At 41.4% G+C, this 23,394-nt stretch overlaps 1 long non-coding RNA gene across 5 annotated transcripts in view; it reads left to right on the top strand.

The window, feature by feature from the left end:
* LOC147584866 (uncharacterized) overlaps positions 1-23,394 on the top strand; it is a 42,730-nt gene that overhangs the window by 1,041 nt on the left and 18,295 nt on the right. For 3 of the 5 annotated variants that reach the window (XR_015253926.1, XR_015253923.1, XR_015253930.1), the window contains 2 exons: positions 96-340; positions 785-917. This is a non-coding gene — a long non-coding RNA (uncharacterized LOC147584866). Of the gene's footprint in view, positions 1-95; positions 341-784; positions 918-9,908; positions 10,277-17,397; positions 17,708-23,394 lie in introns of those variants that run through there. The other 2 variants (XR_015253925.1, XR_015253929.1) reach the window with 2 other exon arrangements.

Here is a 23,394-nt window from a genome sequence, read left to right as displayed (position 1 = left end):
CGCTTTTAATGGCAAAGCCTGATAATTGCCAGTGTTCGTTCTTGACCATCCTTTCCACAGCTGTGGTCTAGAACCCAGTATTTTTTACCCCATAGGGCGTCACGGAAACCCAAGTGTCTACCGTGATGCAGCCAGTACGGAAAACAGAATGGTCGTTTCTCAAAAAAATTAAAAATAGGATTACCAGGGGACCCAGCAGTCCCACTTCTGGGAATATACTCAAAAGAAGCGAAAGAGGCTCATGAAGAGGTATCTGTACGTGGATGAACCTTGAGGACGTGCTAAGTGAAATAAGCCAGGCACGAGAAGACGAACACTGCGTGATTCTACCTAAATGAAGGTAGTCTGCATTTACTAGACTACATTTACTAGTACTCTACCCAGAGTAGTCAAATTTATAGACACAGAGTAGAGCGGTTACGTGCCATGGGTGGGAAGGAGGGGGAATAGAGCGTTAGTTGTTTGATGGGTACAGAGTTTCAGTTCTGCAGGATGAAAAAGGTTCTGAGGATTGGTTGTACAACCATGTGCATGCACTTAACACTGCTGAACTGTACAGTTAAAGATGGTTCAGGTGGTGAATATTAAGTACATTTTATCACAATTAAAAGTTTAAACAAATGTGAAGTGTCTGTCGTGGGTCTCACACAGACCTAGAGGAAGAGACATGAGGTAAGGGAGACATAAAGAGATAAAAGCAAGGAAGGAGGGTGGTAATGAGAAGAGAAAGGGGCACGTAAGCCTTCTAATTGCCAAGACTGAATGCATTACCTTTTATTTATAGCTTGATTGCTCCAAGCTTTAAGAGAAACTGAGGATTACAAGTTTGCAGGATATCGGCTTGGATGGAGCACTGTTCAAGAACACAAACTCATGAAGGTACGCTGCTTCTTCAAAAAAAAAATCTTGGGCACAAGGTAGGAATCTCTGCGAGAGGTCCTAAGAGGGGAGGAAATTAGTCAAATCACAAATAAGTGAAATAAGGCAGACGGGGGAAGACGGATACCATATGGTTTCACTTGTATGTGGAATTTAAGAAACAAAAACAAACAAGAAACAGACTCTTAAATACAGAGAGCAAACCGGTGGTCACCAAGAGTGGGAGGTAGGAGGAAGGATGGCTGAAATAGATAAAGGGGGTCAAAAGCGCACTTCCCCAATGAGCCCTGAGAAATGCATAGAATTGTTGAATCACTATATTGTGCACCTGAAACTGATATGATTGTACTTTTAAAAATGTACTCAAGAGTTGAGATTTAATAACAACAACTTTTACTCCTTAAAACAAAAAAGAGAAGGGAAATTAGGAATAGTTTCTATGCAGACTTGATTTTCCCTGGAAATTGGTGGAAAACACTAATTCTAGACAGCAGATTTTATGGACTGAAATATTTTGGGGTATGAAACATAGGCAAACTTTTGGAGGTGAAGATAATGCCCAACATTATTTGAAAGGTGCCAAGGGTCATGTCTAGTATGGTACCTAGTTTATTCCTCACAGCATCACTCTAAAGAGGGTAGTCGTACATTATCTGGAGCCTTAGATTATGCATCGAGTTATGCGTATTCAAGTATGAAATTCTGGTTCCGGAGCTCATGATATAAAACCTATTATAAAGATGCTCCTAGGGGCACTTGGATGGCTCGGTTGCTAAAGCATCAGAATCTTGATTTTGGCTCAGGTTCTTGTGGTTCATGACATCAAGCCCTTTATCAGGCTCTGTGCTGACAGCTCAGAGCATGCTTAGGATTCTCTCTCTCCTGTCTCTCTGCCCCTCCCCTGTGTGTGTGTGTGTGTGTGTGTGTGTGTGTGTGCGCGCGCGCGCGCTTGCTCTAAACAAACAAACATTAAAAAACAAAACACAGAGACTCCTAAAAGGGCAAGAAGCAACCAGGAGGAATGAGATGAAAAAAGAAATCAGAAGAGAGAAGTAAATTTCTGGGGTGAATGGAATGTTTTGCATTTGCCCTAAAAAGGACATCGTTTATGTAGATTCTTATCTAATGCTTAGCTGCTACATAGCTATGAATAAGTGGTCATTCATCTTACAAACACATTTCTAGCCCTTAAATGACATGAATATGTCCCTCTCCTTCAAAGATCATGGAATATTTTCAACGACACCCTTTTGTTAGCTCTCTAAAAAAAAAAAAATGACATTAAAGCACTTCGCCTATAGGTTGTCACTGAAAATATCCACTACAAAAGAATAAGTTAGTGTATTCATATAATGAAATACTATATACCACAATGAAAATGAATGAACTGCAGTTATCTGGAACAACCTGGATTAGTCTCAAAAACAATGTCGGGGTGGGGGGGGGTGTTTAAGCAAGTCATGGCAAAACCAAACAATATTCTCTTTAGGAATATATTCGTAAGGGGTATAAAGAAAGTGAAAGAATAATTATGACAAAAATCAGGACAGGGCTTACTCTAGAATGGGGCAGGAAGAGAAGGATTTAATTAGAGATTTCATTAAGGAAGGCAGATTGGGGATTTCTAAGGACCTGGCAATTCTCTATATTTTTTTAAGAATTTTTTTAATGTTTATTTATCTTTGAGAGAGAGAGCAAGCAGGGAGGGGTACAGAGGGAGGGTGATACAGAATCTGACGCAGGCTCTAGACTGAGCTGTCTGCACAGAACCTGATGTGGGGTTCGAACCTATGAACCGTGAGATCATGACCTGAGCCAAAATAGACGCTTAACTGATTGAGCCACCCAGGCGTCCCAATATTTTATTGTTTTTTAAATCTCTGTGATGGATGCTGGATATTTGTTTTATTATTATTATTATTTAAACTATATAACTATTTTTTAAACTACATAACTATTTTTATGCACTGCCCCAAGTATGGTGTCTTTCACAATAAAAGAAAAATTTAAAGGAATTTTGACACAACACTTCTACCTATGAAGTAAACTTATCCAAACAAACAAAAACCATCGATTCTGATTAAGATCCTAGATCCAGCTACCAGTGTATAGGAAATACATGGGACAGTGGAACATTGTAAATGTTCAAGGATATAATCAGAAAATTCCAGGCCCTAGCAGACATTATAGAACAAATAACCTAGTTTCTTCAATAAAAAATTGTAAGGAAAAAAAATAAGTTGGAGAAAGAAAGAAAAGATTAAAAGAAAAAAGAAAGAAAGAAAAGATTAAAAGAAAAAAGAAAAGAAAGAAAAGATTAAAAGAAAAAAGAAAAAAGATTAAAAGAAAACTAACAGATACATCTAGCAATTGCACTTTGCAGTGTAAGGATTTTATTTGGATCCTGATTAAAGCAAACTGGTAATATAGAATAGTCAAGAAAATGTGACCAGTGATCTTATCTTTGATATTCAATAATTAGTGTGTGTGTGTGTGTGTGTGTGTGTGTGTGTGTGTTTAACGTTTATTTATTATTGAGAGACAGAGAGTGAGCAGGGGAGGAGCAGAGAGAGAGGGAGACACAGAATCGAAGCAGGCTCCAGGCTCCGAGCTGTCAGCACAGAGCCCGACGAGGGGCTCGAACTCACGAACCGTGAGATCACGACCTGAGTCGAAGTCGGACACTTAACCGACTGAGCCACCCAGGCACCCCAATAATTATTGTTTTAAAAAAGCTCATATGTGATAACATTGTTATGTATTTTTAGAACAGTTCCCACCTTTCTAGAAGCACATATGAAATATTTACAGATAAAATCGGGAGGTTGAGAGAGGAATAGAGAATGACAGCTGGTGAATATAGAGTTTCTTTGGGGATGATGAAAATGTTCTAAAATTAGTTGTAGTGATGGCTGCATATTTTTGTAAATATACTAAAAACTGTTGAGTTGTACACGAAATAGGTGAACACGAAATAGATATGGCATGTCATTTCGATCTCAATAAAGCTATTAAAAATGATTTAGGGGCGCCTGGGAGGCTCAGTCGGTTAAGCATCTGACTCCATTTCGGCTCAGGTCACGAGCTCATGGTTTGTGAGTTCAAGCCCCGTGTCGGGCTCCATGCTGACAGCCCAGAGCCTGCGTGGGATTTTCTCTCTCCCTCCCTCTCTGCTCCTCCCTCGCTCATGCTTTCTCTCTCCAAATGCATAAACAAACATTTTTTAAAAATGATGTAAAGTCTGGGATGTCCTTTAAAATAATTTGATGTGGGGGGTTTGAGTAGGGAAATCAGAATTGACTTGTGTAACTAAAAGCAAACCTCAGCAATACTTACGTAAGCTCATTATATTTTTGTTAGAAATTTTCTGTAGTAAAAAAGATTGAGGGGGGGCGGGGAAAGAGCTTGAAATAATGGAGTAGTTAACTCATCCTGAACGTGTGGAAGATCACTATCCTCCCTTGGACATCACCAGCTGCTTTTTTACTGTCGTTTTACCAACCCACCTAAGTGAGATGAACGAGGTTATGAACTGGGTGAGCATAACCCTGGAGACTGTTTTCAAGGCCCAAATTTGGTGGCGCACAGGTGAACCGCAAAACTCCCACGGCAACACTGTGCGGTCCCGGACAGTTCTCTGTTAATGCCTACGATGAGGTCAGAATAATCGCCTCCTTCGAATTCTTGGCAACATCTGGATAATGGATTGGTTTGTTAAGGCTGCTTGAACCAAGTACTGAGTGGCTGAACCAGCAATTTATTGTCTCGAGGTTCTGGAGGTTGCAAATTCAAGTTCAAGGTGAGGTAAGGGTTGGTTCCTTGTGAGAGCTGTGCGGGAGAATCTGTTCCATGCCTTGCCCCAAGCTTCTGGTAGTTTGCTGGCAATCTTTGACGTTCCTTGGCTTCTGCTGTTACCACCCTGATCCCTCTTTTCATCGTTGCATGGCATTCTCCCTGTGTGGATATCTGCCTCTGTGTCCAAATTTCCCCTTTTTATGAGGACACCAGTCATATTGGAGTAGGGCCCACCCTAATGACCTCATTGTAACCTGAGTACGTCTAGAAAGACCCTGTCTCCATACAAGGTTATGATCAGAGGCACAGGGATTAGGATTCCAAAAGATCTTTTTTTAGGGGGAAAGGGGAGGCCCAATGCCACCCAGAGCAGATAGATTTCAAAATCAGTACCTAGACATTAGTCCATAGGATTCTTCTACAGCTTAGTTGTTAATGGCTATATTAAACAGATTGCAATTTCATATTTTGTTTTTACAAAGGAATATAACATGAGTTACTTTTACTTTATTATTTTTTAATGTTTATTATTTATTTTTGAGAGAGAGAGAGAGAGCGAGAGTGGGGAGCTGCAGAGAGAGAGAGAGAGAGAGACAGAATCCAAAGCAGCTCCAGGCTCCGAGCTGTCGGCACTGAGCCCGACGTGGGGCTCAAACTCACGAACCGCAAGATCATGACCTGAGCTGAAGTCGGATGCTCAACCCACTGAGCCACCCAGGCGCCCCAACATGAGTTAACTTTTAGAAGTTGACACAAAAACGAAAGCCATTACAAATTAGGCCTCCGACGAGTTCCATTAGAAAGGATACACAACTATCAAAACACGTGTTAGGTTTTTAAAAATGATACAGATACCCAAACGCCTGGAAGGCAGTACACCAAAATGCAAACTGGTTATTTCTGACTTGTGGATTCAGGAGTGGGATGGAACTGGTTTCTCCGATTAGAAACCCAAGGCTCAGAGCAGTGCCTGGCTTGCTTAGTCAGTACAACACGCAGCTCTTGATCTTGGGGTCAAGAGTTCGGGCCCCACCCTGGGTGTGGAGATTACTTAAAATTGAAGGCTTTAAAACAAACGAATAGGTTGAGATCTGTGAGGTGGCACGCCCAAGGTCTTTCAGGTAATATGAGGCTACTGGGATTCAGGTTGACTTTCAGCCATAGCATCCATAGCCTGTCCCCCCCTCCCTTTTTTTTTTAAGAGAGTGAGAAGGAGAGAGGCAGAATGAGAGGGAGAGAGAGAATCTTAATCAGGCTCCATACCCAGCATGAGATAGTGACCATGAGGTCATGACTTGAGCCAAAATCAAGAGTCAGAGGCTTAACTGACTAAGCCACCCAAGCGCCCCCATAGCCTTGCTTTAAGCCATCGTGTCTCAGTATAATGGCCAAACACGGTACTAATCACTTTACAACTATTATCTTATTTAATTCTGATAACAATCCTGTGGTTGTATCATAATTCCTACTCTAAATGAATGAATGAAGACCATAAATTCTGAAGCAGAGAGTGATTCCAGAGTTCAAAGAAAGGAGTTCGTGAAAAGAAGACAAATATTGAAGACGGTGGCACCTGTGGCTATGACTCCTTGGCCCCATCTTAAAGTGTCAAAAAAAAACCCACCCCAAACAACTAAGAATGTAGAAGACTTGAACAATATAATTAACAAGACATTTACATCCTATAAGCAGAGAGGATATTTCCTTTTTGGACTTCTCTGGCACTTTAGAAAATCTTGATCAGACACTGGATCACGTAAATAAATCTCAAAAGCAAAGGTATATTCTCTCATCACGCTACAATAAAGCCAAAAAGTAAGTTTCGATTCCAAAATCTTGGGAGTTTTAAACACTCTGCTAAGCAATATTAGACTCAAGGAGAACATCATGGGTTCAATTACCAACAACATATAAAATAATGGAACTAAAAACAAAATGGAAGGGAAGGGGGCAGCGTTTTAGCAAATCAAGAAAGGTAACACCCAGCCACTTAACGTACTTCAGACAAATGGAATAGAAAAGAGGAAGTCTGAGACAAGTGGAACTTGGGTCCATTTACATTTCAAAGACAATCACAAGGGATTCTGCTATCTTGGTGTCTAGGAATGGGGAAAGGACACAACCCTTGGGGGCAAGGGAAATATGGAGACTAATTGGGGGGGGAGGCGAGGACAGCATCCTAGACCCCTCTCCCTTAGGAAGCCACAGGAAGGGGACTCCGGAAGGGGGAAGGTGGGCATGCCAGGCCAGCGCAGATTGGCCCAAAGCCTAGGTGTGGAATTTTTACTTTTTTACTTTTTTTGTTTTTTCCTTGCCAGCATTTTTTTTTTTTAAATTTTTTTTCAACGTTTTTATTTATTTTTGGGATAGAGAGAGACAGAGCATGAACGGGGGAGGGGCAGAGAGAGAGGGAGACACAGAATGGGAAACAGGCTCCAGGCTCTGAGCCATCAGCCCAGAGCCTGACGCGGGGCTCGAACTCACGGACCGCGAGATCGTGACCTGGCTGAAGTCGGATGCTTAACCGACTGCGCCACCCAGGCGCCCCTTGCCAGCATTTTTTAAAATATAATTTATTGACAAACTGGTTTCCATACAACACCCCATGCTCATCCCAACAGGTGCCCTCCTCCATGCCCATCACCCACTTTCCCCTCCCTCCCACCCCCCATCAACCCTCAGTTTATTCTCAGTATCCAAGAGTCTCTTATGGTTTGCCTCCCTCCCTCTGTAACTCCCCCTCCCTCCCCCTCCCCCATGGTCTTCTGTTAAGTTTCTCAAGATCCTAGGTGTGGAATTTTTAGAGTGAAAAAGAATTGAGCTCATAAAGCATAGAAGGGCAGTTTAGTTGGGGCCTATAACCCATCTACAGAGAAGAGCAGAAAGTACTGATCAAAAGAAACAGAATCAAAAAGACAAATAACAAGTGTGGGTGAGGATTTAGAGAAATTAGAGGCCTCCTGCACTCCTGGTGGGCTTGTAGTATGGTGCCGGTGCCCTGAGAAACAGTCGGGTAATTTCTCACAAGGTTAAACATATGGTTACTTTATGACCCAGTGATTTCACTCCTAGGTATGTACCCAAGAGAAATGAAAACACACGTCCACACAAAAACTTGTACGTGAATGTTTTTAGCAACTTCATTCACAGTAGCCAAAAGGTAGAAACAACCCACACGCCCACTCCCTGACAAGCTGGAAAACAAAATGTGTATCCACGCGGTGGAATATTATTCGCTCACGAAAAGGAAAGGTGGGTGCTACAACATGGTACCTTAAAAACATCACGGTAACGTGAAAGAAGCCGGTCATAGAACACTACAGACGATATGATCCCATTTACAGGAAATGTCCAGAATAGGCAAATCAGTAAAGACACAAAGTAGAGTAGCGGTTTCCCAGGGCTGGGGCGGGGGGGGGGGGGGGGCGGGTAGTAGGGGTGTAAGCGAGGAGTGACTGTTAATGGGTTTGTGGTTTCTTTCTAGGGTCATAAAATTTTCTTCATGTAGATTGTGGTGATGATTGCCCAGCTCTATGAATACGCTATAACCACTGCGTTATACTTTTTAAATGAGTGAGGAGTTGGGTGGCATGTGATTTAGATCTCAATAAAAATGTTTTTTAAACAACAACAACAACAGAGAAAAAAGGAAGAAAGAAACTGAGAATTGTATGCTTGTTAAGAGTCAGCAGCAGAAATACCTTTGCAGTTAAGAAAGGAATCATTTGGAGTGCCCGGGTGGCTCAGTTGGTTAAGCGTCCGACTCTTGACTTTGGCTCAGGTCACGATCTCACGGTTTGTGAGAAAGGAAGGAAGGAAGGAAGGAAGGAAGGAAGGAAGGAAGGAAGGAAGGAAGAGAAAAGAAAGAAAAGAACAGAACAGAAAAGAAAAGAAAAGAAAAGAAAAGAAGGAAGGAAGGAAGGAAGAAAGAAAGGAATCATTTGATTCAAGACCCAAGTTCCCCCAGGCATCTCCTAGCATCCTCAGAGAGGGGGACTGAGACCTGTCCTAAGTAAGCCATTTACATCCTTCAAGGAAAAACGGTAACTAACAAATTGTTCTAGTACTATTTTTGCAGAGTGCCTGTGACTTTTGTTTTCTTCCCTTTATTTCTCTAGTAGTTTCCGAAAGATACTTAAAAATACTAAAATGTGTTTGTGTTTGACGACAAGATAATAAAAATATAGCTGGTAGCATTTTCTGTTGTTCAGTAGGCCTGGCTGGTGAGTGGGGAGAGCAGATAGGGATTGGAAGGATTAAAAATAGGGTGGCCCATGGGGCGCCTGGGTGGCTCAGTTGGTTAAGCGTCAGACTCTTGGTTTGGGCTCAGGTCATGATCTCATGGCTTGTGGGTTTGAGCCCTGCGTCCGGGAGGGTGGGGAGGCTCCATGCTGACAGTGAGGAGTCTGCTTGGGATTCTCTCTTTCCCCTCCCCAGCTCACACTCTCTCTCTCTCTCAAAATAAATAAACTTAAAAAAAAAAAAAAAAAAGAGTGGCCCAGCTCAGGACCAAGAAGCTGATAGAGGAAAAGGGAGTTCTTAGCTACAGGTTTCACATTCTTCCCACGCAAACCTGTTCACGTAGGGTCTGTGTGCTCCTTCTTGACCACAGGGGGACTTTTGGATTTCTCTTTCTCCAATCCCCTCCACCCCCATGCACCACATGGGTATGTATGGTGGAGTTAACAGTATGGAAGGCGTTTAAGATTCAGATGAACAACCCTGGAAGCCTTGACTAGCCGCATACCCCTAGACTGCTACTTGCGAGAAATAAACTTTGACTGTATTTAATCCACTGTATCTTGGGGTCTCTTTGTAACAGCAGCTTAGCCTCTACGAGGGCCATTTTTATTCCCATGATCCCTCCATATAAACCCGTAGTTAGAGGGGCGCCTGGTGGCTCAGTCAGTTAAGCACCTGACTCTTGATCTCAGCTCAGGTCATGATCCCACAGTTGGTAAGTTCAAGCCCCGAGAGGGGCTCTGCGCTGACAGGGAGGAGCCTGCCTGAGATTCTTGCTCCCCACCTTCTCTGTCTCTCCCTCTCTCCCTCTCATGATAAATAAACAAACTTAAAAACAAAACACAAAAAAACCCGTAGTTAGCATCACAGTGAACTAGAGTTCCAACCTCACTACGTTCTACCTGGTTTCCATGTCTTGATGCTGTTTCTATCAGGAGTGACCTCTTCCTCCTTCTCACCATTTCCCTCACCCTTTCCAGTCTGCCTTCTAGATTTGTTCTGGACCATTCTGTCAGCTCCCCCGACTGTACCCCAACTGTGTCTGAAGCAGGCTCCAGGCTCCAAGCTGTCAGCACAGAGCCCAACGTGGGGCCTGAACCCACAAACCGTGAGATCGTGACCCAAGCCGAAGTCGGACGCTTAACCGACTGAGCCGCCCAGGCATCCCTACTTGTTGAATTTTTCGACAGGTTTCTAAAACATTTTTTAATACAGAAATTTTCAAACATACACAAAAGTAGAGGTAACAATGTAATGATACATGTATTCATCATTCAGTTTCAACAATCATGATCGTTTCGCCAGTCCTGGGAATGGATAAAGTTCAAGAGTACAGTCTTTGGAGATGATGCTTTAACTAAAAAAGTTTACTTCAATGGGGAGAATTTTATTTATTTATTTAAAAAAAAATTTTTTTTAACGTTTATTTATTTTTGAGACAGAGAGAGACAGAGCATGAACAGGGGAGGGCAGAGAGAGAGGGAGACAGAATCTGAAACGGGCTCCAGGCTCTGAGCTGTCAGCACAGAGCCCGACGCAGGGCTCAAACTCACGGACCATGAGATCATGACCTGAGCCAAAGTCGGACGCTTAACTGACTAAGTCACCCAGGCGCCCCAGTGGGGAGAATTTTAATCACTGTGGCAAACTGGCAAGGAGATGTTTTAGAGAAGACTGGTTTTTTGAGGGTAGTGGGGGTCTTCAAATCAGAGCCTGCATTTTCTTTCTTTTCTTTTTTAATGTTTTTTTTGAGAGGGACAGAGCATGAGTCGGGGAAGGGCAGAGAGAGAGGGAGACGCAGAATCCGAAGCAGGCTCCAGGCTCTGACCTGTCCGCACAGAGCCCGATGTGGGGCTTAAACTCACGACCTGCAGGATCATAACTTGAGCCAAAGTCGGATACTTGACCAACTGAGCCACCCAGGTGCCCCTGGAGCCTGTGTTTTCAAGTGGAGACGCAATAAGAGAAATAGTTATTCTTCATTCCCTGTTTCAAGCAACACTTACTAAATGTCTTCTATGTGCTAGGCACTGGGTTTACATAGGTGACGAAGTCAATTCCTATATTTATTTATTGTTAATTTTTTTCAATGTTTATTTTCTTTGAGAGAGAGAGGGAGCATGTGTGTGTGTGTATGTGTGTGTGTGTGTATGTGTGTGTGTGAGAGAGAGAGAGACAGGGAAGGGGCAGAGAGAGAGGGAGAGAGAAAGAATCCCAAGCAGGCTCCATGCTGCCAGCACAGAGCCCAGTGCAGAGCTTGAACTCACAAAAAGTGACATTGTGACCTGAGCTGAAACCAAGAGTCGGACGTTTAATTTTTTTTTTTTAACGTTTACTTATTTTTGAGACAGAGAGAGACAGAGCATGAACAGGGGAGGGGCAGAGAGAGAGGGAGACACAGAATCTGAAACAGGCTCCAGGCTCTGAGCGGTCAGCACAGAGCCCGACGCGGGGCTCGAACTCACGGACCGCGAGATCGTGACCTGAGCCGAAGTCGGCCGCTTACCCGACTGAGCCACCCAGGCGCCCCAAGAGTCAGACGTTTAAATGACCAAGCTACCCAGGCGCCCTGATAGTTCTTACAGTTAAAGAGTCGTGTCATCTAATATGGGTTCAGAGTCACCTAAAAAATACTTGCGCCGCAGCATGATTAGGGCTCTGATAGAAACACACGCCTGGCATAACAGAGTTACAGAGACAAGTGTGGTCAGTTCTCTGCGAGACATTCCCTCCACCTGTGGGCCTGGAAATCTGGCTTCCGCTCAGGGAAACTGTATCCTCTGTAGCTCTCTCAGATGCTGTTTTTTTTGTTTTTTTTTTTTTAATTTTTTTTTTTTCAACATTTATTTATTTTTGGGACAGAGAGAGACAGAGCATGAACGGGGGAGGGGCAGAGAGAGAGGGAGACACAGAATCGGAAACAGGCTCCAGGCTCCGAGCCATCAGCCCAGAGCCTGACGCGGGGCTCGAACTCACAGACCGCGAGATCGTGACCTGGCTGAAGTCGGACGCTTAACCGACTGCGCCACCCAGGCGCCCCTCAGATGCTGTTTATTCCCCCCAATTTCCTATATGGCGGAGCCTGGAATGTGGACATTCTCGTGGTTCTCCACTGCTACTCCTGTACCATTACCTCTTTTTTAATTTTTTTCTCTCTGGAAAAGAATATTCTATTTCTAGGAGTATACATGTCTAAGCAAAAAAAAAAAAAAAGGTGAAGTACACACTCATACACACTATTGACTAACTAGTGACTATTATGAATTTGATGTTAGTCTATCCAGGTTTTCTTCTGCGTGTGTATATATACATAGATTTTTGTTGTTGTTGAGTAAACTCTACCCCCGTGTGGGGCTCCAACTCATGACCCCTGAGATCAAGAGTCACATGCACTGGAGACTGAGCCAGCCAGGCGCTCCTGTATACGTAGATTTTTTGTGGGTTTTTGTATACAGAGATTTTTAAAAAACACTTTTTTTAAATGTTTGTTTAGTTTTGAGAGAGAAAGAGCAGAAGTAGGGGAGAGGATCCAAAGTGGGCTCCATATTAACAGCAGAGAGCTCGAGGCAGGGCTAAGACTCAGGAGCCATGAGATCATGACCTGAGCCGAAGTCAGACACTTAACTGACTGAGCCACCCAGGCACCCCTAAAAAATCCTTTTAAAAAGAGGATCATCCTGCCTGGCTGGTTCAGACTGATGGAGCATGAGACTCTTGACCCTGGGGTTGTGAGTTCGAGCTTGACATTGGGTGTAAAGATTACTTAAAAATAAAGTCTTGGGGCACCTGGGTGGCTCAGTCGGTTAAGCGGCCGACTTCGGCTCAGGTCATGATCTTACAGTCCGTGGGTTCGAGCCCCGCGTCGGGCTCTGTGCTGACAGCTCAGAGCCTGGAGCCTGTTTCGGGTTCTGTGCCTCCCTCTCTTTGACCCTCACCCATTCATGGTCTGTCTCTCTCTCTCTCTCAAAAATAAATAAACGTTAAAAAAATTTTTTTAAATAAAATCTTAAAAAAAAAAAGGGATCATTTTATACGTACTTTTATAGCTCGCTTTTTAAAAAATCAAATGCTGTCAATATTGATTTTTCTACAAAATGATTTGTAATAGTTAGAATTTTCATTATACTGATGGATCATAATTTATGTAACCAATCCATGTTGTTGGCATTTTATAGCTGTTTTTATTTTTAATTAATATTCAGTAATGGGGGCACCTGGCTGGCTCAGTCAGTAGAGCAGGCCACTCTTGATCTCAGAGTTGTGAGTTCGAGCCCCATGTTGGGTATAGAGGTTTCTTTAAAAAAAAAAAAAAGAAAGAAAAGAAAATATTAAGTAATGGTCACAAATTTTTGAACTTAGTTTTTTGAAGCTTTTGAGTTTAACTTAGACATCTTATTTCTAAATCTAATATAGTTTGTCTTGAAATTTAAAACACTCATTTTTGCTTTTTATTGGTTAATACTCAATCACCTTATAAATTTAAATTATTAATTATAAATTTCTTATTAAATTTCCCTAAACACTTAACGTGTTTGCCAAATTTTCTTAGACATTTCAAACCGTCACACATTTAGTATATTTATCCTTTACCTGCTAAAATGTAATCAAACTTTCTCAACATTTAAGGAGTATTTGCCTGAATAATGAGGCAAAACTTGTAGATTTAATAATCAGATTCCCTTAAGTGCCTAAATACTGATTATAAATTTAATTAGGTAAATATTTCTAAGTATTTCACTTAAAAACATAAATCTTTTTCTTCTCAAATTTTTATTTAAATGTTAGTTAGTTAACATACAAAGAACATAAATCTAATGTGTCAGGTTCTCTTAAATACGTCCAGTATCTCAAATCATGAATAGAACATAGAAACTGTAACAATGATTACAAAACTTTTATAATACGGGCACAAAAATATTAAACATTGCAATTTGGAGTCATTTTTCTTATCATCTAAAAACTTATTTTTATATCTTTTCAGCATTGCATGTTTACTTCTCTAAGAGAGGCTCAGTCTGAAGGGCACCTGGGTGGCTCAGTAGGTTGAGTTACGGACTCTTGATTTCAGCTCAGGTCATGATCCCACGGTTGTGGGATTGAATCTGACACCAAGATTCTCTCCTCCTTTCCTGCTACCTCTCTCCCCTGCTTGCTCTCTCTCTCTCTCTAAAATTGAGAGAGAGAGAGAGAAACTCGGTCTGACCGTGATATACATCTAGGGTCACAGGTTATAGATTTGGCATCATAAGGTGAGAGCCTTGGGTACACCTTCCAGAATAATTCACACAGGCCATTCTGTTATGTGGCTGATCATCAAGTCAGGTTTGGTTTTGTTAGAAATGAAAATCCAGTATATTACCACTTCCTCTTAGTCACTGCCACCCCTTTTTAACTGCAGTCTCTTGTCCAGCTTTCTCTTCCCTGAGTGAAGTTGAGGGGATGTTCCCCCCCTTTTCCCCACCCAATCTTGTCACTCTCCTCATTCATTTGCACCCCTTCACCCAACCATTGTTATGATATACACCCATCTAACTCCGCCCCCCAAGAAAAGACACCCTTGCTGTCAACAACTTTGATCACAATTTATCAGCCCATTTCTGTGGTTACACCTTGAGATCCTCTGAAATCTTAATGTCAACATACTGGTCTAATAGCAACTCCCCACCCCTCCATGGTCTGCACCTTAATTCTTGTCTAATTCAGTTGGTGTGATTAAAAAATCTCCTGGGGTTCTGCCTGGAAGGTGAATTTTAGTGGATTTTTTTTTTTTTTTTTTTTTTTTTTTTTTAAGGAGAAGGAGGCATGTGGCTTGCCAAAATGAAAGATCTGTTATCAATCAGGATGATTGCCATGTCATGGCCCTGTAGGGAGGTATCAGTGGATGAGTCTGGTCGCAGTGGAAAACACCTGCCGGGGTATAGTGAGAGAAGTTAGTTAAATGAAAGGCGGGGTATCCATTTCATATGAGGACTTTAATTTGAAATGGGAATTGAGTGCCACTCTCAGAGCAACGCTTGTTTTTATGCTATGGAAAAGCGTCGGGAATACTTTCACCTCGACAGTAACACGGAAAAGTCTCTAAGGGCGACTAACCATGCACAAAACCATTCCTGAGCAGTTCCGGTTATGGATTTTTAAATATATAAGTTCTGAGAATTTTAATGATGTTACTATGATTTTAAGGGATGGACTGTATTTCATATTTGGGATTTTTTCCCCCTAATAAATGATGAACAAAATCCTAAAAATCCTAGCATTCCAGCAGGCAGTAACCAAATATCGTCAGGGTTACTATGTATATGATATATATGAGACATATATCGCATATATTTCAAAAACATTTGATTACATTTCCAGGTTTATGGCTAACAACTTAAAAAGAGTCCCTTTAAAGACAATGTTGGTTAAACTTCAAGATGGTCTAAGGATCCCACCTCCTGGTATCCAAGCCTTTGTGTTGTAACCAACCTCTCCTGAGCGTAGGCTGGACCCGATGACTCACTGCTAACGCATAGACAATGGCAAAAATGACAAGATGCCATTTTCGAGATTAGGTCATAAAAAGATTGAGGCTTCTATCTTGCTTGTTCTCAATCTTCTCTCGCCCATTTGCTCTGAGGGAAGTTCCCTGCCATAAGGAGGGCTTCCTCACGGAGAGGTCCTGGTGGAGAAATCTAATGTCTCTGGTCAATAGCCAGTGAGGACGTGAGGTCTGACAACAGCCACAGAATGTGAGTTTAGAAGGTGATCGTCCCCAGTCGAGCCTTGGGATGTCTGCAACCGTGGCTTTGACTGCAGTCCAGGGGAGACTGAGCCAGAGGAACCCATGAGGCCACGGCCAGATTCCTGACCCATGGGAGCCATGACATAACAATCGCTCATTGTTTTAAGCTGCCAAGTTGTGGGGTCATTTGTTGAGCGGCAACATATAAGTGATTTCTTTAGCCTACGTCCAAACTGTAATAAATGCATTGGGAAATAGATGGAAAGTTCGACCAGCAGGAGATCATTCAATTCTATGAAAGGAGGAGAAGTCTGTGTTGACGCTAAGAACCAGATTGTCAAAAGGTGAAATGCAACAGGTGAAATTAATTGTAAGAATGTATTTTATTTAACTTCAAGTAGGAAAAAAACAGTACCATTTCAGTGTGCAATCAGTATAAAATATTTTAGTGTTTTTTGCCCTGTGTCTTCAAAATCCAGTGTGTGTTTCATACTTACGGTACAGCTCAGTATGGATGCTGAATGCTTATTGTAAATGTTTGGACCGTAGGGGCATCTCATAAACTTTAGGGTTGAAAAAGCAGATTTGCACACCCAAATTGTGTTCCAAACATACTTAAAAGTTTTCCAGTAACCGAATTGAGGGCCAATGCTTAACTTCAAATGAACTGAAAATAAGTAAGTTAAAAATGCAGCCCTAGCTGTCTTACAAGCGCTCAACAGCGACAAGTAGCTGGTGGCTTGTTGCATTGAACCGTGCCACTCTCGCGTAGACTCAGAATTCAATAACTGGCTGCTGGATGGATTAATTCTGCAACATTATTTCACCGGTTACATTAGCCATGAGTTGGGGTGCCTGGCGGGCTCAGTCCGTAGACCGTGTGATTCTTGATCTTGGGATCATGACTTTGAGCCCCCACATTGGGTGTAGAGATCACTTATAAAAAAAAAAAAAATTAGCCAGGAATTAAACCAAAAGGCTGCCTGAAATTTCTTCCAGAGAAAGAAATGCTAGCAATAATTATCAGCTAGTAGCCAACAGAGTGCCTTCAGTATTAGGTGGTCTTACTTATATTCATACCCTGAAGAATGCTCTGCACAGTGCAATTTGAACTCATCAGGGGATCCCTCTGAAATATTTAAACTCTTTGGAAACACTGATTTGTATTTTTGACTCACGTGACAATTTGGGGATTCAAAATTCTCCACTAACAAATATGGGGATGAAAATCAAAATGGCTAACGAATCACGAATGGAATAAAGTCATTTTAAGAGTTAAAATGAAAAAAAAAAAGAGTTGAAATGGTAACTTTTCAAAAACATATCAACCAGTATTACCATCATATCACAACACTGCTACATTGATTTTGTATATTTCTAAAACAATACAGATTCCTTTCCCGTCATAGACCCATGCATTTAACCTTCCATGGTTCCAGCGATATAGAAGTTTACCTTTTTGATTGGGGTGCAGTTGTACACCTTGAAAGACTGACAGTAAACATGCTATTTCTGGATATTTAACAGAGAGGTACAATAAGGAAGTACAGAATGTTTACCTTATCAGGTAAATTGCTTTCCTGTAGTTAAAGCTATTTCTGTCCTTTTGGTAGTAGGCGAAGGGGACTGCGTTTAAGTATTCATAGGATCTTAACAAGCTTAGGCTGTTTCCCAATCAAAGCACAGGGATAAAGGTTTAAGAAATAGTAGGTCTTGGCTTTCTCCTGATTTTCTTCTCTCTTCCTTTCTTTCTACAGATTAAAACCCAACCATCTAGAGCTGAGCTGACCCTGAAAATTGAGGCTATACATCTGTACATCATTACTAGCTCCAAACCTACCCTTCATCAATCATAGAAACTCCCCATCTACTCCCTAGTCACTTACCTGATAATATGCAGTTTTTGTCTTAGACTGTCTCATTTTGGTTAGCTAGACAGATAAATTTTGTCAGCTTTCAGCAGGTAATTTATTTACTTTCTGAGAACAATGTTTGTGGATTTATTGGTGAGGGTTCATATTAAATAAGCAGAGAAAATATTTTTCTTTTAAAACTCCAAATCTGAATTCCCAGAGTTATTTTTTTTTTTTTAATTTTTTTTTTTTCAACGTTTATTTACTTTTGGGACAGAGAGAGACAGAGCATGGATGGGGGAGGGGCAGAGAGAGAGGGAGACACAGAATCGGAAGCAGGCTCCAGGCTCTGAGCCATCAGCCCAGAGCCCGACGCGGGGCTCGAACTCACGGACCACGAGATCGTGACCTGGCTGAAGTCGGACGCTTAACTGACTGCGCCACCCAGGCGCCCCGCCCAGAGTTATTTTTAAGAAGAACTATGTGGAAAAACCACAGACACTGACAACTCTGAGTCAGAAAGTGATTCAGAAGAATTGGGCTCTAAAAGTGAAGAAATTTTAGGAAAAATTAGCCAATAAATTTTGCTTAACGTTTTCCATTTTATGGATGCCGAGTGTGCTTAAAGTTTTCAAAAGTCCTGTGTCTAGGGGCACCTGGGTGGCTCAGTCGGTTAAGCATCTGACTTTGGCTCAGGTCATGATCTCGCAGTTCACAAGTTCGAACCCTGCACCGGGCTCTGTGCTGACAGCTCAGAGCCTGGAGCCTGCTTCAGATTCTATGCCTCCCTCTCTTTGCCTCTCCCCTGTTCATGCTCTGTTTCTGTCTCTGTCTCTCTCTTAAAAATAAACAAACATTTAAAACAAACATTAATAAAAACCTTATGTCTAAATAAGTCTAAAATAGCTCTTTCAATAAATTTCAAGTAAAAATTCTGATTGGTAAGAAGGCATTTTTTCTTGGTATTATGTAAGATAACAGTATGTCTTACTTTATATTTGATGGAATATAATAATACAATCCACATAGTAATTTTTGAATATAGAAATGTTCTAAAATATACGAAGTTGTTATATATTCCTACAGGTAGTTTTTTTGTAAGTTGATTTATTTATTTTGAGAGGGAGAGAGAGAATGCACACAAATGTGTGTGTGTGAGCGGAGGAGGGGCAGAGAGCGAGGGAGCTATAGAATCGAAGGACCTGAGCCAATATCCAGAGTTGGACGCTTAACCAAATGGGCCACCCAGGTGCCCCCCCCACCCCGACCCCTGCAGGGAGTTTTAAAATAATAAAATGTTCAATTATTGTAAAACAATAGCTGAAAAAATTCTTTCTCTGTAAAACCAAGGGTTACTAAACAGACCTGAATATAGTGTGAAATATTATAGGTGTAAAGATTGTAAATATCCTAAAATATGTTTATTAGTTTACTTAGCATTTTTAAAGTTTTAAAAAATGTTTACTTTTGAGAGAGAGAGAGACAGAGCACGAGTGGGGGAGGGGCAAAGAGAGAGGGAGACACAGAATCCGAAGCAGGCTCCAGGCTCTGAGCTGTCAGCAGAGAGCCCCGTGTAGGGCTCGAACCCATGAACTGTGAGATCATGACCTGAGCTGAAGTCGGATGCTGAACCGACTGAATCATCCAGGCGCCCCCTACTTAGCATTTTTAATTCCGTGCTCTCTCTTCTCTACTGCTCCTCTTTGCTATCTTTTAGTGAAAAAAAAAAAAAAAAAATCAGTGACATGGCAGTTTATTAGAAGATCTGGTGTCCCATTCTAGCTGTGCCATTCACAAACTGTATAACCTTGGCAGACCACAACGTCTCTGTTTCTTCATCCATAAGGCTTCTTTCAGCTCTGAAAGTGTTTTTAACTCTAAAAAGTCTACAAGTCAACCAAGAGTCAATATTATTAGTCTGAGAGAAGGCAAATATTTGGCAATGAGATGCCTCGCAAACAACATTGACGTGAAAACCGTACCAAAAAATAGGAACAGAGATTATTTTCTTCTAATCCTGTACCGTAATTTTAGTAGGCTCGCTCTAACTTTTTTTTTTAAATTTTGTTAATGTTTATTTATTTTTGAGACAGAGGGAGACAGAGCACAAGTGGGGGAGGGGCAGAGAGAGAGGGAGACACAGAATCCGAAACAGGCTCCAGGCTCTGAGCCATCAGCACAGACCCCGATGCGGGGCTCGAACCCATGAACTGCAAGATCATGACCTGAGCTGAAGTCGGGCACTTAACTGACTGAGCCACCCAGGCGCCCCAGGCTTGCTCTAACTTTAATTGGGCATCATATTATTTACTCATTCATCAACAAGTGTTTGTTGAAAGTTTTTGTGCACCAAGTGCTGAGGTAAATGCAAACAGTCCTTGCCTTCATGGAGCTCATAGCCAGTAGGATGGATAAACATTAAGCAAATAACTTATAGTTCCAAGTTATGATATATCCTCAGAGGGGAAAACTGTCAAGTGCTAGTGAGTGAGTGAATAATGGAGACCTAATTTAAACTGGGTGCTAAGGAACCCCATACCTGTCAGAATGGTTAAAAAGAACAACTCAAGCAACAACAGATGTTGGCAAGGATGTGGAGATGTTGCACTGCTGGTGGGAATGCAAACTGGTGCAGCCACTCTGGAAAACAGTATGGAGGGTCCTCGAAAAGTTAAAAATAGAACTACCCTACGACCCAGCAATTACACTACTAGGTATTTTTCCAAGGGATGTAGGTGTGCTGTTTCCAAGGGACACACACACCCCAGTGTTTATAGCAGCACTATCAGCAATAGCCAAGGTATGGAAAGAGCCCAAATGTCCATCGATGGATGAATGGATAAAGAAGATGTGGTATATATACAATGGAATATTCCTCGGCAATCAAAAAGAATGACATCTTGCCATTTGCAGCAATGTGGGTGGAACTAAAATGTATTATGCTAGGCGAAAGTCGGGGACGGACAAATACCATATGATTTCACTCGTGGGCTTTAAAAAACAAAGCAGATGAACATAGGGGAAGGGAAGCAAAAATAAGATAAAAACAGCAAGGGAGACAAACCATAAGAGACTCTTAAACACAGAGAACAAACTGAGGATTCCTGGAGGAGTGTTGGGTGGGGGGGATGGGCTAAATGGATGAGGGGCATTAAGGAGGGCACTTGTTGGGATGAGCACTGTGTGTTATATGTAAGTGATGAATCACTAAATTCTATTCCTGAAATCATTATTACACTATATGTTAACTAACCTGAATTGAAATGTTAAAAAATCAAAAATAAATAAATAAAAATTAAAAAAAACAAAAACAAAAACTGGGTGGTAAGGAAAGGGCTCCCTGAGGATATTTAAACTGAGGCTTATAGGAGGATTTGCATAAAGTATGTGACTTTAGAAAAGAGTCTGGTGGGTCAAGAAACTCAAATAAAGCCAGTGGGGGCTGCTCTGAGAAGAAATGAGGTCGAGAAGTATATCATAGCATTCAGGGCTTCGAAGGTCATGCCAAGGAGTTTTGGTTTATATTGATTCAGTGGGAAATGAATGAAGATTTTAATGGGTGGTGGGGTGGACTGTGATTTGATCGGCTATTATATATATATATATTTCCTCAGCTTTATTGAGATATAATTGACATAACATTATGTAAGCTTAAGGCATACAATGTGATTGTTTATTTATTTTTTAGATTTTTAAAATTTATTTATTTTTAACATTTATTCATTTTTGAGAGACAGAGAGACAGAGTGTGAGTCGGGGGAGGGGCTGAGAGAGAGGGGAAACACAGAATCCGAAGCAGGATCCAGGCTCTGAGCTGTCAGCACAGAGCCCAATGTAGGGCTTGAACTCATGAACCGTGAGGTCATGACCTGAGCTGAAATCAGACCCTCAACCAACTGAGCCACCCAGGGGCCCCATAGATTTTTTAAATTTACATCCAAGTTAGTTAACATGTAGTGTAATAATGATTTCAGGAATAGAATTCAGTGATTCATCACTTACATCTAACGCCCAGTGCTCATCCCAACAAGTGTCCTCCTTAATGTCCCTCACCCATCTAGCCCATCCCCCCACCCAACACTCCTCCAGGAACCCTGTTTGTTCTCTGTATTTAAGAGTCTTTTATGGTTTGTCTCCCTTGCTGTTTTTATCTTATTTTTGCTTCCCTTCCCCTATGTTCCTCTGTTTTGTTTCTTTCCACATGAGTGAAATCATATGATATTTGTCTGTCTCGGACTGACTTATATTACTTAGCATAATATACTCTAGTTCCATCCACATTGTTGCAAATGGCAAGATGTCATTCTTTTTGATTGCCGAGGAATACTCCATTGTATATGTATACCACATCTTCTTTATCCATTCATCAGTCGATGGACATTTGGGTTCTTTCCATCCTTTGGCTATTGTCGATAGTGCTGCTATAAACATGGGCGTGCATGTGTCCCTTCGAAACAGCACACCTGTATCTCTTGGGTAAATACCTAGTAGAGCAATTGCTGGGTCATAGGTTAGTTCTATTTTTAGTTTTTTGAAGAACCTCCATACTGTTTTCCAGAGTGGCTGCACCAGTTTGCATTCCCACCAGCAGTGCAAAAGGGTTCCTCCTTCTCCGCATCCTCATCAACATCTGTTGTTGCCTGAGTTATTCATTTTAGCCATTCTGACAAGTTTGAGGTGGTATCTCCTTGGGGTTTTGGTTTATATTTCCCTGATGATGAGTGATGTTGAGCATCTTTTCATGTGTCTGTTAGCCATTTGGATGTCTGCTTTGGAAAAGTGTCTATTCACGTCTTTTGCTCGTTTCTTCACTGGATTATTTGTTTTTTTGGGTGTTGAGCTTGATAAGTTCTTTATAGATTTTAGACACTAACCCTTTATCTGATATGTCATTTGAGAATATCTTCTCCCATTCCATTGGCTGCCTTTTAGTTTTGCTGATTGTTTCCTTCATCATGCAGAAACTTTTTATCATGATGAGGTCCCAATAGTTTATTTTTGCTTTTGTTTCTATTGCCTCTGGAGAAATGTCAAGTAAGAAGTTGCTGTGGCCGAGGTCAGAGAGGTTGTTGCCTGTTTTCTCCTCTAAGATTTTGATGGCTTCCTATTTTATGTTTAGGTCTTTCATCCGTTTTGAGTTTATTTTTGGGTATGGTGTAAGAAAGTGGTCCAGATTCATTCTTCTGCAGGTCACTGTCCGGTTTTCCCAGCACCACTTGCTGAAGAGGCTGTCTTCATTCCATTGGATATTCTTTCCTGCTTTGTCAAGGATTAGTTGGCCATACGTTGGTGGGTCCATTTCTGGGTTCTCTATTCTGTGCCATTGATCTATGTGTCTGTTTTTGTGCCAGTACCATACTGTCTTGATGATTACAGCTTTGTAATGCAGTTTGAAGTTTGGAATTGTGATGCCTCCAACTTTGGTTTTCTTTTTCAACGTTACTTTGGCTATTCAGGGTCTTTTTTGGTTCCATACAAATTTTAGAATTGTTTGTTCCAGCTCTATGAAGAATGCTGGTGTTATTTTGATAGGGATTGCGTTGAATATGTAGATTGCTTTGGGTGGTATCCACATTTTAACAATATTTGTTCTTCCAGTCCATGAGCATGGAATGTTTTTCCATTTTTTGTCTTCTCAATTTCTTTCATAAACTTTCTATAGTTTTCAGTGTATAGATTTTTCACCTCTTTGGTTAGGTTTATTCCTAGGTATTTTATTTTGTGTGTGTGTGCAATTATAAATGGGATTGATTCCTTGATTTCTCTTTCTGCTGCTTCATTATTGGTGTATAGGAATGCAGTCAATTTCTGTGCATTGATTTTATATCCTGCGACTTTGCTGAGTTCTGCATCTATTGAGAGGATCATATGGTTCTTATCCTTTCTTTTATTAATGTGATA

The sequence above is a fragment of the Puma concolor genome, chromosome A1 (genome assembly GCF_028749965.1).
Source record: "Puma concolor isolate L17-30 chromosome A1, mPumCon1.1.hap2, whole genome shotgun sequence".
NCBI lineage: Eukaryota > Metazoa > Chordata > Mammalia > Carnivora > Felidae > Puma > Puma concolor.
Note: the sequence above shows the minus strand (reverse complement) of the source record. Positions and strands in the feature narration are given on the sequence as shown.